We start from the raw sequence: 12808 nt of genomic DNA on the forward strand, positions 1-12808 counted from the left end.
GGACTTTTTACAGTGACAAGGCAAGAGAGAATGGCTTTAAGCTGACAAAGGGGAGATTTAGATGAGGTATTAGGAAAAAATCCTTCACTATGAAGGTGGTGAGACGCTGACGCGGGTTTCCCAGAGAACTCTAAAGGTGGCAAAGAAGGAAGCTGCGGAACAAAGCACTTGGGGTAGCAATGACATTTTGGGGCAGCCCTTGTTGCAGGCGGTCCACTAGTTTTTCATGCCTGCCGGGCGTTTAAGTGATGGTGGTGTCTGGATTAATTAAAACGACCTTTCTCGTTAGTTTAGAAACTTAATTACCGCCCCACTTATGCTTCAGGGCTTTCGCCAAAGAAGATGCCTGACTCCCGGCCGCAGAAGTGCTATGTGACAGCCGCCCTGCAGAGGGCACGGCAGCCCCGCACAGGACCCGCGGCTCGGACGTGCTGCTTCAATCGGCTTCCCATTTGTTTTTAATTTCCGGTCCCTTAGTTTTAGCTGAACCTGCATCCGGGAGCTGAATGGGAAGCGGGGCATTTGTTCGAATTCGTGAGTAAGGAAAGGTGTGAGGGTTTTCTCGGTTTAGCTCTGAGAAGCCAAGACTCTTCTGCAGCACTCCTGCTGTTTCTGTCCGTGGCTAAATCTGTGGAATTAAAAGTCAGAGCGCTGAACCTAGCAGACAATACCCTACGGACTAGGAAAGGAGGAAGAATGGTCTTCCCTGCCCGCAAGGCAGACGTGGCACACTTGAGGCTGTACCGCTGCCCGGCACCGCCCGCTCCCCTGTCTGCAGGCACTGTGCTGAGAGCAGGCACGGTGTTGAGGTTTCCCTCCTGCTCCAGCACCCCAACACCGAGTGCAGCTGTGGCCTCAGCACTGGGGCTGCGGGATTCCTCTGACAGGCATGTTCCCCTACCTGCGGTTTCCTCCAGCGTGCCATAGAATCACAGAATAGTTAGGATTGGAAAGGACCTTAAGATCATCTAGTTCCAACCCCCATGCCATGGGCAGGGACACCTCACACTAAACCATGCCACCCAAGGCCTCATCCAACCTGGCCTTGAACACCGCCAAGGATGGAGCGTTCACAACTTCCCTGGGCAACCCATTCCAGTGCCTCACCACCCTCTCAGTAAAGAATTTCTTTCTTATATCCAATCTAAACTTCCCCTGGTTAAGTTTTAACCTGTTACCCCTTGTCCTGTCACTACAGTCCCTGATGAATAGTCCATCCACAGCATCCCTGTAGGCCTCCTTCAGATACTGGAAGGCTGCTATGAGGTCTCCACGCAGCCTTCTCTTCTCCAGGCTGAACAGCCCCAACTTTCTCAGCCTATCTTCATAGGGGAAGTGCTCCACTCCCCTGATCATCCTTGTGGCCCTCCTCTGGACTTGTTCCAACAGTTCCATGTCCTTTTTATGTTGAGGACACCAGAACTGCACACAATACTCCAAGTGAGGTCTCACGAGAGCAGAGTAGAGGGGCAAGATCATCTCCTTGGACCTTCTGGTCACGCTCCTCTTGATGCAGCCCAGGATATGGTTGGCTTTCTGGGCTGCGAGCGCACACTGAAGCCGGCTCATGGTCATTTTCTCATCGACCAACACCCCCAAGTCCTTCTCTGCAGGGCTGCTCTGAATCTCTTCTCTGCCCAACCTGGAGCTGTGCCTGGAATTGATTCGACCCAAGTGTAGGACCTTGCACTTGGCATGGTTAAACTTCATAAGGTTGGCATCAGCCCACCTCACAAGTGTGTCGAGGTCCCTCTGGATGGCATCCCTTCCCTCCGGCGTATCAACCGAACCACACAGCTTGGTGTCATCGGCAAACTTGCTGAGGGCGCACTCAATCCCACTGTCCATGTCACGGACAAAGATGTTGAACAAGACCGGTCCCAACACCGATCCCTGAGGGACACCACTCATTACTGATCTCCAGCCGAACATCGAGCCATTGACCACAACTCTGTGTGCAGCCATCCAGCCAGTTCTTTATCCACCGAGTGGTCCACCCATCAAATTGATGTCTCTCCAATTTAGAGACAAGGACGTCATGTGGGACAGTGTCAAAGGCTTTGCACAAGTCCAGGTAGATGATGTCAACTGCTCTGCCCCTGTCCATCAGTTCTTCCACAGAAGTCTTAGAGTTCAGTAAAAATAGGAAAAATCTTCTCAGGAATTGCATTTGCTATCTCAAGCAAGCTCGTCTGTGCCTCTGGATAGATTGCACAACTTCCTTATCCTCACCAGGACAGTGTAAGAATGGGGACTTTAATGCTGATTTTAAAAGGTCTGCTTTTTTGTGTGTGCTGGAAAGGTCAGCATGACTGTGGTGGTCATCTGGCATCTGTATAACCCGTGCAACCTGATAGGTTTGTCTCAGATATAAGAGGGCATTTAACATGGAGTTACATGTTCTGATTCCTTTTACATGGTGTTTGGTATGAAAGCCACTGGTATCTCTGCAATATCTGTAACTACATACATACATACATACATAAGTTACGATTTCAATGCCTCCAGACTGAGACATGTTTCTTCTTGTAGTTGCTTTTTGTTTTTTTTTTATTTCTCCTTTCACATACATGGCAAAAAAGTAATGTTATTATTCTAAAAGCAAGCAGAACAATAGCTGGATGCGTGAGAGACTGTATGTCCTAACTCCTGGCATGGCTTTACAGTGCAGCTTTACACTAGTTACATTTCTCAATCCCTGTAATTTTTGCAGCTGATGGTTAACTTCATGACTTAATTCTTTACTATGCCTTTGAGCTTCTTGCTTAGTACATTGATGTGTAATGACTCAAAATGATGACATTTGGTGCATGTAAATCAGAATCCTGTTACCGGGCATTTAAACACACATAGATCCATATGTCCCATCTCCAAGCAATAGGGAACGCAGCTAATTTCAGAATCTGGGCTCATTAATTGCACACCACCCAAAGCCTCTACCTTTAGAGTCGCTTCAGTGTGAAAGCAATGTAGTTCACATACCTGGGTGCTAAAGCAGCATATTTCGAATTAGTGGGATAACAAAGTAATTCCCCTGAATAATTTAGAGGCTAGAGGAATGGTTGGTAATTTTAGATATACATCTACTTTTAGGTATATAAAGCATAAGATCCTTGATCTGTCATTTAAATGCACCCTATGAATCTGCCACTGCCCCTGCTTTCGCTTGCTGTCTCCAAGGAGGGGCTTGGTGTGTGGGTTTGGGGCCCAAACCCATGCTCCAAGTCTCAGCAGAGTGCCTTTACTGATGCTGTCACAGCCCTCGCTCGCTAATCTTGGCAATTCTTTGCCTTGGGTATTATCCCACTAAGCATGATTCAATTTGTCAACATAGCTGGCTTATGACTCGTGTGTGTTCAGCCGCTCAGCCCATTTTGTACAATCACTCTATCAAAGTAGGATCACATGTGACAGCAGAAGTGCTAGGAACAAAGAGCTGATATTTCACCCCAGTTAGCTCTGAGGCTGAAACTTGCTTTTTTCCACTGCCCCAGTTCAGCAAGCTTACGCATTCTAATGCAGTACCTGTAGTTAATGTGCATTTATAATACTGGTTCACCTTGGTTGCATTTTTCATTCCCTGTAATTTACATAGCTGAAGGTTAAGTTCACAGCTTCACTGTGTATTATCCCTTTCAGTTTCCTGCTCGGGAGGGAATAGCTCTAAGCACATCTCTATCCAGCAACCCGTTGAGCCTGTGTTTAGGGTGCATTGTAGCCAGTGGGGTGTATACCACACAAGTGCCTGTTTCCAGTCCCTGGTGTGTGTGGTGGCCATCTCCCTCAGGATGGCTCCTTGGCTGCACGGTGTGACTTAATTTACCTCTTCCTAGTGGTACTAGTGGGCCAAGTGCCACTGTCATGCAGCAATCTGAATCACCTCATTCTGCTGTGGTGGAGGGCAAACGAAACAACCGTGGCACAGAGTGCAGCACTGGTGGTGATGACTCACGCCCCTGCCATGCCACATTAAGCTTCCTAAACACAGCCAGCTTTTTCTTTTTAAGCAGATGCTGAACTTTTTAAATGCAAATTGCCAAGCCAGAAGCTGTGGAAAGTTCACAGAAGCCCCAGAAAGGGAAGATGCTGGCAGGCTCCTGGGAGGGAGAGGATGCTGAGAAAGCTGACATAGAAGCAGGGTTAAATTCAAGTGCTAGATGGAAGGTTGCAGGGAGTGATGCATGTGATCGCAGAAGAAATGCAGAGCATTAGAGCTAGTCCTATTTACTGGGACAAAACCAGTTTCTGAAGGATGTTTTCATGTCCCAGCTCTGAGCTAGCTGTCAAAAGGTCTCCTGGGCTTCTGCTGGTGATGAACAGGGGCAGGAAAGGACGACCATAAGGAAACTGCTTGCAGTAATGATATGATGTACGGAGATGCAAACTCTCAAAATTTGAGCCACGCTCCCACATCTGGATCCCATGGAGCATCCTCACAGCTATGGGAACTCCGTGAAAGCTTGGGCTGCAGGAGAGGAGCTGGGGCAAGCTTTTGAGGCAGCCCCACTAATGCCTGAGCACGGGCTGCAATTTGAGATAAATGCTCAGGGCAATCTGCATCTTCCTAGGGCATGGCAGGTGATTTGTTGAGTGTGTAAATGAGGATTTTATTCTAGGATAATTACTGCATTCAGCTCTGGGGCCCCCAGCACGAGAAAGACATGGACCTGTTAGTGCAGGTCTAGAGGAGGGCATGAAAATGGTCCAAGGGCTGGAACACCTCTTCTGTGAAGAAAGACTGGGAGAGTTGATGTTATTCAGCCTGGAGAAGAGAAGGCTCAGAAGACCTTGCTGTGGCCTTTCAATACATAAAGGGGGCTTACAAGAAATCTGGAGAGGGACTTTTTACAAGGGCCTGTAGTGACAGGGCAAGGACAACAGTTTTAAAGAGGGTAGATTTATGTTAGATATAAGGAAGAAATTATTTACAATGAGGGTGGTGAGGCGCTGGCACAGATTGCCCAGAGAAGCTGTGGCTGCCCCATCCCTGGGAGTGTTCAAGGCCAGGTTGGACGGGGCTTGGAGCAACCTGGTCTAGTGGAAGGTGTCCCTGCCCATTTTGAAGGGGAGTGGACTAAATGGTTTTTAAAGGTCCTTTCTGACCCAAACCATCCTGTGATTCAATGATCTCAAGCAACTGCTTCCCTTAACTCTCGCTTTCAGCAGATGATTTATTTCCTTATCAGTCCCCTCCACCACTCTACCAGAAACCATCCATCTGTGATTGGGAGCTGGGGCTTCCTGCCACTGGCAGCTGAACTTGGAGCAGAAATGGAGAAGCCATGTGTAACTAGGAGAGGTCAAATTCCACTTTCTGTGGGGTGGTTTGCAGAAAAGGTGAAAAAGGAACCTTTGTGCGGCAACCGGTTCTTTCAAAGGGGAGACTATTTCTGGGCCTTCTTGTCTTCTTGTCCTGCAGGGCTCCTCCCTGTTCTTCACCTAGAGATTCAGAGCCTGATGTAGAGTCCAGATTATCCCACAGACTAACCAGATGAGTGTGAATTGATTGCACAGATGACTTGACAAACAGGGGCAAGTTCTGGGTAATACAGCCAGAGGGTGGATTCCCTTGAAAAAATTGTTTCAAATTGGAAAAAAAAGAAGTTCAAAAGAACACCAGAGAAAGGGGAAGCACATAATTTAGAAGGACAAAATTCCCCTCCTGCCTTTCTCATGGTCCTTTGAAAACCCATAAATGAAAAATGTTGCTGTGTCTGTTAAAACAGTGACAGCAGGGGAGTAGCCAAGGAGTGAGCTGGTCCAGTATCCCAGGACACAGGTTATTCTGTAGAAGCAGCTAGACCCACTGGTGGGACTGGACCAGCTCTAGCCTGCATGTTTGTCTTCCCATTCAACCCTGATGATCCTTGAAGAGTATCTCAGGCAAGAAGTTGCAGAGGCATTGCTGCATCTCCTGGGCTAGCATTTAGGACTAGAGAGGATGGGAGCGTTTCCACTCACTTCAGAGGGCTTTAGGATAGGATGGGAGGTAATGGGCATCGACCCAGCATGATGACTGCTGCTCTCAGGCCAGGAGTCTCGGCAGTTGGAGCCAGAACAGAGGTTCTGTCTGCTCCGATGGGCTTGGATTCAGTGTTGCATTGATGCAGAGTGACCCCTGCCTGCCTTGCTAAGGAACAGAGCTGTGCATTTGCAAGGGAGAACTCACATTAAACTCTGCCAGAAGGCTCTGGCAACCATATGGAGCTGGGAGAGGGGTGGGGGCCAGCCCTGACCCCTATTGTACGGAGGGCACAGCCACTGACCCTCTCCCTGCCCTCCCAGGGTGGCTGTTCCCATGCAGCTCAGGTTGTTCCACGCAGCACTCAGAGCTCAATAAGACAATTAAATCCTTGAGTCCAGGTTTTAGTGTTTCCATGTGCCGCCAAGTATCTTAATCTGTGCTGTTTGGGGAATTTTTATCCCGTGGATCCCTTGGTATGCCTGGAATGTTTGCTTTTCCTACTGTGTGCGTGTGTTTGAGGCACTCCTGTAAAAACAAGAGCTTCCTGCCTGCCTTGTAAATCTTTCCTTGATTGGCAGAGTTGCCTTTGGTGATTAATCAAGGGGCAAGCCAAAGCTGACACCCGTGGGGAGCATGCTCCTTGCAAATACCTGGCACATCGGTGAGAGACCTGGGAGGGGGACCAAGGGAGCTGGCGAGTCTCCAGAGCCTGCTGAGGAGACACATGTGGTGACACCAGTTTTCGGTAAGAGCCTGGGAGAGGAAGAACTAAACGGAAATTCCAGCAAGCTAAGGAAATGCTCCAGAGGGCTGGGACTTCAGAGGCATTTTCTATTGTATCATCAAACACACAGCTAAACCATGCAGCTCTGCTTGAAGGCCTTTGCTCAGTGGCCAACCTCACCTTCCCACCTTGGGCTGGGCTGGGCTGGGGAAAGGTGAAGTTTACCCCGTGCACAGATGGTTTCACCAGGAGACGGGCCCAGGACATCGTAAGGAGAGACTGCTGATAAGACCAGGACTGCCTTGTTGGTGCACTTGGGCTTCATGTCCATCTTCCCCCTGGATGCTTCCAGGTATCACAGGCTCTACATCACTGTATGTGATACTGGGGTGCCAAGTTAGCTCTGGAGAGCAGGTCACCTCCAGAACAAAAAAACAGCTCCAGCGTCCTGGCTGAAGGGGCTCTAATTTGCCCCAGCTACTGCTCTTCCAACAGCTGTACTTGTATGCCAGCATTGACATAGCCCAGAGCTGGCTGTGGGATTGCTGAAGGCTGTGTTTTGCAGGACAGAACTGTGGACCTCTCCCCATGTTCCCATGTCCTCACCTTGGCAAAAAGCTACCTCATAGAGCAGAGGTGTAGGCTGCCAGTCACAGGACCAGCCACAAGCTTGTTCCTGTAAGCAAGAAGACCTTCAGCATGGGAGGCTGGCAGAAACTTGCCACCAGAGAGTTCAGTACCCATCATTTTCAAGTCCTGGTCTTTGCTTTTCTCCATTGCTAGAGGCAGCACCTGAGCTGTGTGCCAGGGAAAGGACACTGCCAGGATGAGAAGCTCCAGGAACAGAGCACTTATCATAGTGTCAGAAGCTGAGCATGCAACCAAGGAGGGTTGGTACATCCATCCTGAGCTGCAAGAGGGACAAGTATCAGCACAGGAGTGCTGGGACACACATCTCTGCATGGAGCAGCTCATGTGGCTGCTGGCTGCTCCCTGGAGCTGAAGCATAGAAAGAAAGAGCATTTCTGCCACCGCACAGCTGTGACAGTGTGGGCAGAGTCCTCTGGTGTCTGTGTGCTCTTGGACAAACAGCTCTCAAAGCCCTGCCTCTGTTTATCCTGCCAGCTAACACATAGGTGCTAGTTATGGGTCCTCCTGGAACCTATCTCTCCACACCATCTGTGTTCCCCTGACAGATGAGAGCAGAGGCAATACAATCTGTGGGTTTAGCCCTATTGCATCTCTCTCAGGCAGTGTTGGATTTGAAGCTGCTGCTGCTCCACCCTTCATCTTTACACTCTGCTTTGCCTCAGCAGTGTTTCCTCCATATGCTTTCTGGGCTGGAGGGTGCTATAGAGAGATGCTCTTCACCATCCCCTCTCCACTTCTGTCCCAACACCACCCAGCTGCTGTCACAACCATCACCATGCACAACAGGAGAAGCTCAAAAACTGATAAGGAGGGGGGTCAATGGGTGTTTCACAGACACTTTGTGGCCACGCAGGGTATGCTTGGAGCTGTATCTGTTAATGAACCCTCCGGTAACTCAGCTGTGTATTAGCAATGACCAACCTGGTGACACCCTCACTGTCACCATGCCAGGGAATGTTCAGTGCCATTAAGGTGCCACGTTCATGTCTGGTACACTGTTTGCTTGTGTTTTCACCACAACACAACCATCAGGCATGGCTCAGGTGTTCAGATGCGGCTGGCGCTGATCCCAGCAGTGACACAGAGCTAGTCTGTCCCATGCTATGTGGCTTCTGGCCACATCTGATTGTCTAGTTTATTAACACAGTATCTGGGAAGTTGTTTGCACAAGAATAAGTGGGCAGCAGCGAGTGTGGTGTCAGGGTCCTTACTCAGGGAAGTGCTGGAGACTGAAGGAGACCTCTGCCTCCTTCTCAGACTGTCAAAGCGGTGTCATTTCTTACTGAGGCTTTTCCTACCATTCTCCTGAAATCCGATGGATTTCAGCACCCACAGTCTTCTCCTGGACAAACTGTTAAGACACAGACTGAATGGCAGCCTGTCACAAGTGGGGTCCCCCAGGAGGCAGTACTGGACCCCACACTGCTCAACATCTTCATGTCTCTTTACCACCCTTTTTACCATGGTCTGTACAAAATGTGTATTTTTCAGAGCTCCATGTCTATGAGTGCATGGGTTCTCTCTCCCCCCAAAGGATGCTTGAAGGCCTCTTCCCAAGGGACAGCTACTATCCTGGAGGACCACAAGGTGACAGAAATGCCACTTACCTCCTTCTTTCCCTTCTTGGTGTGATGCATGTCAAGAACTGACCTCTGGGCCATCCCTCACGCTCTCTGCTCTGCTATGTACCTCCTCCCAGTGTCTCTCTCTTGACATTTCTGTTGAGAAGCACTCCTATCTGTCTCCTTCTTTCGATACCCAAGCAGCCCCTGAAGCAATGGGGAGCAGGGTGGCTGGTGTCTCTCTGCCCCTCTGGGTGCCACCCCTCTCATTTTGCAAGTGGTGGCTCCAAAATAGGGTGCTGATGTCCTGCTTGGCTGTGGGGAGGGGATAAGGACAAGGAGGCCAGGTCAACCTGATGGTGTTTAGAGCAGAGACAAGTGTGTAAGCATGGCCAGTGAGGGGATGCTGCCCATGGCACTTTCCCAGCTAGCACTGTGTCACCCCACCTCCCACCCAGTGCTGGGGCAGGAGATGGAGCTGCCCCCTCTGAATGTGATGCTGGAGCCATAGAGGGAGGGTTCTCTGCCTGCATTCCCATGGGCAGGAAATTACACCCAAGGATTCGCATTCCTCAAGAAAGTGAAAATGCCTCAAACATGAGAACAAAGTGGTCAAACTACAGTGAAAGGCTTTGCTATGGAAATGCAGATCCGTGACCCCTGGGCTGGTGGCTCCTGGTGGGCTCCGGCAGCCAGTGCTCAACCTTGGCGGATGCCAGCAACTGAAACGAAAGCCCCGCCACCCCCAGCAGGTCAGGAACAAGCCCCTTTCAGGAAACAGGGAAATAAAGGACAATTTAACATCCAGGAATGGAAATGACTCAGGGGGATTAAAATACACAGAAGAGGAGGAGGACAAGAAGGGTCCTGGCCCCTTTCTGATGGCAACAAGGCTTTGTTACAAATATGCACATTGTCCCTCACATTTCCTACCTTCCCCTTACAACAGGGTTTGTCCGTGCTGCCTGTTCAGCAGGGCTGGAGCACACAGAGGCATCCAGTCTCACTGCCACCATGCCCAGCTCCATGGTTACAGCTTCCCGAAGGTTGAGCGAGTCTCAGGGCTGTCTCTGCCACCAGGAATTGGGTTTGGTGCTGCTGAGTGGCTGCCGGAGCCAGAGCCAGCAGTGAGGACAGCCAGGAGGGTGAAGCTGCGGCACTGCAGAAGATACCAGTGCACACACTGATGGTGTCATGCTCATGAATCCATGATATCCCATGTATGAGCAGCAGCCCCGGGGGTTCCCCTCCTCAAATTCCTGAGAAGGAGCTTTGTGAATGCACCCATAGCATCACCTCCCTGTGTGTCTGATTTATGGAGAACTGCAGCAAAAATCCCTTGCTGGAGAGCGGGAATGTCCCCTGGGTTACCAAGGGGCCAGTTTTGGGACATCCCAGCTGGGACAGGCAGTCCTGCCCTGCCCTAGGAGAAGAGGAGAGTACCCAGGACAGGGAAGATAAGGCCTGGCATCTTGTGGAGTGTCTCCAGGACTGGAGTGTGTGGCTGGAATGCTGGGTGGAGAGGAAGTGCCCAGGAACTGTTTTTGCTCCCTGCTCACAGGGATGCAGCATCCCCCCGCTGTGCACCCTGCATGGATCCTTGAAGCAGTACAGGAAAGGCACTTGTGTGATTCCGTGATCTCCAGCTCTCCTTTCTACCTGGTTGCACTTGGAATTGGGAGCCTGGGAGAGAAGCAGGTATCTGGAGGGAGCTTTAGAGGGCAAATCACCATGGAGTGGCTGGAGAGTTCAGCAGTGGGGCACCTTCGCCACCATAACCATCATCCCGGGAGATGCGCTGCAACCTCCTGTCCATTACAAGCACCTCCAGCTGCCTCCAGCTCCCTGGTTATCCGGGCTCAGCGCAGCCCAGGCATCTTGTGAGCTGCTGAGGACGGCAGCCGAGGTGATCTCATGCTGTGAATATTCTCTTGGCTCATTCCTCGCACTCCAACGCCTCACTGATAAGGCTCTGTGGTGAGGTCAGTGGGAGGGATTTGCATTGTGGAGCTGTGTGTCACCCGGAGAGCATGGGACACTGGCACCTGCGCTCCCCACTGCTCCCAAGGATCCAGCCCAAGCCAAGTCCCTGTCCCACCGCACAGCCCTGGCTGGGCTTTTCCCCCATACACTCCCACCTGAGCAAAGGGTCGCCACTGCTGCCTGTGGGTCCAGCCCAGCATGGGGATGCCAGCTGCTATTTCACTTCTTCTAGGAGGAAAATGAAAAGGTCCAGGCTTTTCTTACCTTCAGCATTAGAAAGAAAAAGAGGAAACTCTTCAGATCACTTTCCAAAAGGGTGTTATCAGCCCAGGAGGGGTTTCCTCCTGCCAAAAATAGAGCAGTATTAAGATAGGAAGGGAAGCAGGATGACGCAGGCACAGATAGGCCAGTGGATGAGCTGGGGGAACTGGGCTGGCTCCCCTGGGAGAGATCAGGGCAGAGCCATAGCCAGGGGCTGTGCTGCTGCTGGGCTTGGTATCTTGGGGTGGTGCATCTGTCTGTCCATCCATCCATCCATCTACATCCACCCGCTGTTAGGCATGGGCTGGTGCTTCCAGACTCAGCGTGTGCTTGGAGACACAGGGACGAGAGCTGTGCCCTCCTCTCTTCCCCGCAAAGGGGTAGACGCTCACGGGGTTTTGAGGTCTCCCTCACACCCACAGGGCCAGTGCAGATTTCAAAGTGCAGACTCCGAAACTCCAGCCAGATGGATTTGCCTTGTCACTGGTGAAACCGGGCTGAAAAACTTGTTTCTTTTTTGTTGTTTGATGAGCTTCCTTGCACTAAGAACAGGCTCAGGACCTGCCTGGGTGGGGATGCTCTTAGGCTTTGCTAAGCTTGAATCCAGATTGACCACGCCAGGGCCGTGTCCTTCATCTCTGGGTCTGTAACGTGGAGCACCTTTTCCTCCAAGCTCTGATCCTTCTCCCCCTGCACCTTCTCTGCACACCCTTCCCCCCCCCCCGCCGCCTATGAGTGTGTTACTTGCTACACGTTGGGGATTTTTATTTCCTTTTTTACCAATCATTTGGAAGAAAATACAGAGGGAGAGAGCTGCACCTTGTCTGCTACCACATCCCATGGCTTTTGGGGAGCTTGGGGTGGCCTGGGGGTGATACCAGAGTGGGATGAAGCTGTATCCAGCAGCAGAAGCAGCAAAGCAAGGAGACAAGGCTGAATATCACTGTGTGTGCCCTCACCCCCCCCCCCGTCCCGGACCTGCCTTCTGGGTCCGTGGTGATAAGAAGCTGTGAGTTTCCTCGCAAAAGAATGAGAGCTTAATGTCCCGGAGCTAATTAGCAATTTTCCCTGCACCTGCCTCTCGGCCGGCCACCACCACCTCCCCTCCAGCCATCTGCTGCCTCGGGGCCTCGCAGGCAGCCACAGCTTTGGGCTCTGCACCAGCAGCCTTGGGCACTGGGGGCCGAGATGGGGCTTGTGTTTCTATGCTTTGGGGTTGGGGGTTCTCAGCATCTCCCCAAAGATGAGCTCCTTGGTGTTGAAAGGGGAAAAAGGGGTTTGGTCCCTGATGGCTTCCTCCCTGTCCCCCAGCAGTGAATGGACAAGCCCTGCTGTGGTCCTGTGGCCGTGCTGCAAATGGCATCTGCCTGAATAGGGAAACAAGCTGGCAGAGGGACAGGGGATGCCCAAAAGCACTGAACCCAGTACTAAACAGGCTGGAATGGCTGCACTTGCAGCAAGCTGACATCCCCCCCTGTGGGGGATGTGAGGAGGGGGGACATGAGGAGACAAGGCATGAGGGCAGAGCAGATGGAGCCAGCAGATTTTTGTGGGGCCAGGTTGGTCCTGCAGACAATGCTGCGTCTCTTTGAGCTGCGATTAAATGGGAAGATTTATGCTCCAGGACAGCTGGCAGGCAGAGCTGCTGACCCTCCATCCCAC

This window comes from Psittacula echo (assembly GCF_963264785.1).
Source record: "Psittacula echo genome assembly, chromosome: 7".
NCBI lineage: Eukaryota > Metazoa > Chordata > Aves > Psittaciformes > Psittacidae > Psittacula > Psittacula echo.